At 39.9% G+C, this 4,219-nt stretch overlaps 1 long non-coding RNA gene across 1 annotated transcript; it reads left to right on the top strand.

Moving 5' to 3' along the window:
- The first annotated feature begins 2,838 nt into the window (after window positions 1-2,838).
- On the top strand, window positions 2,839-3,691 carry LOC147613243 (uncharacterized). The gene is made up of 2 exons (XR_015263308.1): window positions 2,839-2,921; window positions 3,036-3,691. It is a non-coding gene; the product is annotated as an uncharacterized LOC147613243 (long non-coding RNA).
- The last annotated feature ends 528 nt before the right edge of the window (window positions 3,692-4,219 follow it).

Below are 4,219 nucleotides of genomic sequence, written 5' to 3'. Positions count from 1 at the left end.
GGGGTTGCTTCTTCAACACACGCTAACAATTGTGTTGCCACAGCAGTAGTGGCACAGTTTCCAAAGAAGAGGAGTCCGTAAAGGAGAGTTTCAGCCAAGTGGTTGATCGACACATCTCCACCACGAATTGGGTGGAGGACCACTTGGTCTTGATAACAATAACCGCCTTCCTAGAGTACCACTTTGTCGCCTCCTTGGAAACCCGACAATCCATATACGAACGAGGATTTCATCGAGGGGTTCATCAAATGCATGGAAGAGAGCACATGCCAATCGCAAAAAACGGTGGCATTCATTGTCTCTAAGGGATTCCCTAGCCAAGATCCCTTTCCATTTGACCATCGAAGTGTAGTCAGTCACGACCTATTGTTGTCAACTGAGTTTGACACGATACTGGAGGAGATAGAAGGATGGCAACACATGGTTGGGAAGATGTTTGTTGTCTGGGATGGCAACCATCAACTCAAAGCATGGCAAGAATGGGCAAAAACCAATCAAGTTGAAAGAGAGAAGGTTCCCAAGGTGATTTGTAAAGTGGTCTGATTCCTTGACGAGGAGGAGACATAGTTCTTGTTGGTGTTGCGCATGATAAACAAGTAAGTGAATTGTACATTTTTTTCATGTGTATCAAATGAACAAACATCTTAAATGTCATCATTTATCTTATTTTGTATGCATGCGAAATTGCCAGGGTCACTATCATTTATGTGCCGAACACAAGGCACCACATGATATATTTATGATGCAGCATGTGGGCCTTGCCAATCCACAATCCTTGTTGTCAAAATTCAATGATGCTGATCGTTCATGGGTCGAGAAAGGTATTACTCATTGGGGACCTAACAACGGCTGAAGCTTCCCATGGCACTCCTCTCTCATAATTGGTTTTTAAGGTATGTGCATACCTTGTTCTCAAACCACATTAAAGCCATGTTTTAATTTCGAAATATGTTTTTTAAACATAAATGCATTGCAGTCAGAGTTTGATGCCATGTACCAAGCCAAGATTAGTGGCTTGTCTGAGCGAGGGAGTAGAGAATACCTTTTGAATGTACAAATTTTCAACAAGAATTACAGAGATGCCTTAAAGGAGACGAAGGCACTATTTACTAAGAGGGGACAAGAGCTACCACAAATTTCCAACCCCAACTGTGGAAAAAAGTTTTTCAAGAAAGTGATCTCATACCAGGATTGGGGAGAAAAGGTTAGCAAATTCACTATTCCCAAGCTAGCAGAGATCGCTCGAGCACATATTCCAAATGAAGAGTAAGATCTCTAACTCCCTTGACATGTTAAATCTCTCTCTCTCTCTCTCTCTATATATATATATATATCTCTCTACTAGGACGTGGTTGTGGTTCCTTGATGGAATGTTTTTAGGGAGGTACTTGTGGAGTCGGATTTTGTGCTTGTTGTAGAGTTCCTATAGGCCAATGGCAATATGGTGTGCACTCTACGTACAAGCACCTGGGGATTTCTTTGTGAGAGGCAAGAACTTGGAATTTCACATTGTGAAGGACTTTGTTCTTGCACTTCCCATGATGATACTTGTATGTCATGTCAGAAGATGGCCAATAAGAGGTGAATGAAGGAGTGAGTGGTCTTTATAAAAGTGAAGCTCGATGATTTTATCACGGGAGTGAGATTTTTCAAAATATTTTATCATGAGAGTGAATCCAATTAATTATGTGTGTTGTATGGTTTATGTGTGAAGCATGGTAGTAAATGATTTCCATTTATCATAATTATTTTTGTGAGTGATTCCAAAGTAATTGTGATCTACCATTGTGGACTATGCTGAGTATAGATCATGAATTTGGAACAACCAAGGTGGACATTGGACGAGATTAGCCAAGCACATGTGTGTGCTAAATATTTGATTTTGTATGGTTTGGCCCACTGTACATATGTTGGGCAAGGTTTATTTTCTATGAGATACTTTAAAAGCATTGGACTATGGTTCAATTTTGTAAAAGCCCAATTTTGGAAAAAGCTATGCTATTTATGGCTCCAAGGGCTAAATTTATGATAATATGATTTAAATACTGCGTGTGGGAGTGGAGCCACACACGTTGGGGGACCCAATATTATGTTCTTTGATTTTTATGCTCTTGAGTTATGCTATGGTGTTTATGGTTTATTTCTTCTATTATTCAATTTGTGGAATATTCAAATCTCCATGTACCATGTACCATGGTCCTGTAACAGTGGTATTAGAGCACGACAAATTCAAGTATTGAATTTGGGGCGTAGAATGGAGGATTAAAGCCAAAAAATTATATATATATATAATTATTCCTTCTCCCTCTCCCTCCAATTCGGCAATGGCTGAAGGATTCACTTATTAATTTCTATCTAATTTGCGCTACGCGCGGAGGGTTGGTTTCAGGCCACAAGTGCGCTATCGAAGTAGAGCACTTTATAAAGCTTTAATAGCTTACTCAAGCTTAATATAATTTAAGCTTTATAAGTTATTATTATTTTTTTAAAAGAGGTAACAATTTTCTTTTAATGCGATGGGCACCTGATTTGTAGCCATGTAGAAGCCTTTAAAAATAGCTTTGCGCTTGCATCATGCTTGAATGGGCAAAATGGGGGTAAGAAGCATTCTTCTTGTTCCGCACAATTAGTCATTATCCATGTTTCTTCATAGTAACAATAAGGATTAACTGTAAACATGTTGGTGCCCTATGAATATGGATTGCCAATTGAGGAATGTTAAGTGAGCCCATGTCACACGCATACACTAACATAATGTAAGACAATAATTAAATGAAATAAATTTCAAAATATAACACAATAATAAAATGAGATTTTCACAAATAACAGATTAAATTTCAAAAACATCCACCGTTTTTGCATCGTGGAGAAGAGATGAACAAATTCTTTTCGGTAAACGGCCTCCTGCTCTTTGCATCAGGGTAAGCAACTCCAGCACCAAGAAGCACATGCCCGCATGTCTGTTTGTGTGTGTGTGTGTGGCGCGCTCTCAATGCAAACAAAACCCTTCTTCTATGGCTGTGTTTTTTTCTTAGGGCTCTGGTTCTTAGCGCGACCTTTTATGACATACACCGATCCATCCAGTACAACGAGAAGCCCCCATCTCCAGAGGATGTGGCAGCTCTCAAAGCTCGTATTGAAGAGGCCAAAACCTCGTCCATGAAGGCTACCTTTGAAGCCTTGAACAAAAGCAAGTAACCCTTAATACCCATCGTCATGTAGGATGGGGCACCTTCGATCGTGCATACCTTTTACCTTTTGTAGCAAGGAAAACATTCTCTCATGTATATTTTTCATTCATGTTGGATGGGAAATCTTTGATCTTGTATATTTCTTCATACTATGGTTCTACACTGTATTTTGTTTTGTTTTTTTGGCATGCCATACATGCATGGGTATAGAACCATGGGCAGTATGGTATGTGTCACAATTACTCCATCATGACATAGAGTCATGGACAGTATAGTATGTGTCACAGTGGCTTCATCATGGTATAGTATGTGTCACGATGGCTCCATGATGGCATAGAGTCGTGGACATATAGTGTGTGCCGCAATGGCTCCATCATGGCATAGACATTGACAGTATGGTATGTGTCACCGTGGCATACAGTCAAGGACAGTATTGTATGTGTTGCCATGGCTTCAAAGTATGGTATGTGTTATAACAATTTTCTTATTGCATAGAGCCATGTATATGGTTGTATGAGTCTCATTGTCATGAACATATATTATGTGTCACAATGGCACTTTAGTTGAATAAAGTTCTATAATGAGATCTCCTATGTTCTTTAGGTGAGACAATTTTCATCAATGCACTCCAAGGCGCTGTTTATGTATGTAATCAAGCCATGGGAAATGTAGTGGACAAGAAGAAAATGCGCCTTGGCATGCCAAACACGCATGGCGCCTATCATGACATCATTGAGCTGTGAATAGGTTGAGAAGAAAGTCCATTCATATGATTTTCTATACATGCTTTGAAGGTTTTTCCTTGTTCTGGTCCATTTTCTACACATGCCATCCATTATGATCCTCGAGTATAGTAGCAGCTCTATCAGGTTTGTAAGGTGGTAACCTTGGCCTGTAAATGATATGGCCACAGACCCTTACAGGGTGGGATTCCTCCAGCGTATTCATGGAGCAGGCGGCAGCCTTCTGAAATTTAACTGCAGAGAGAGAGAGAGAGAGAGAGAGAGAGAGAGAGAGAGAGAGAGTGC

Source organism: Cibotium barometz, chromosome 44 (assembly GCF_041138505.1).
Source record: "Cibotium barometz isolate CiBa-2024 chromosome 44, ASM4113850v1, whole genome shotgun sequence".
Taxonomy (NCBI): domain Eukaryota; kingdom Viridiplantae; phylum Streptophyta; class Polypodiopsida; order Cyatheales; family Cibotiaceae; genus Cibotium; species Cibotium barometz.
The sequence above is the reverse complement of the archived record's forward strand: the minus strand, read 5'-3'. Positions and strand labels throughout refer to the sequence as shown.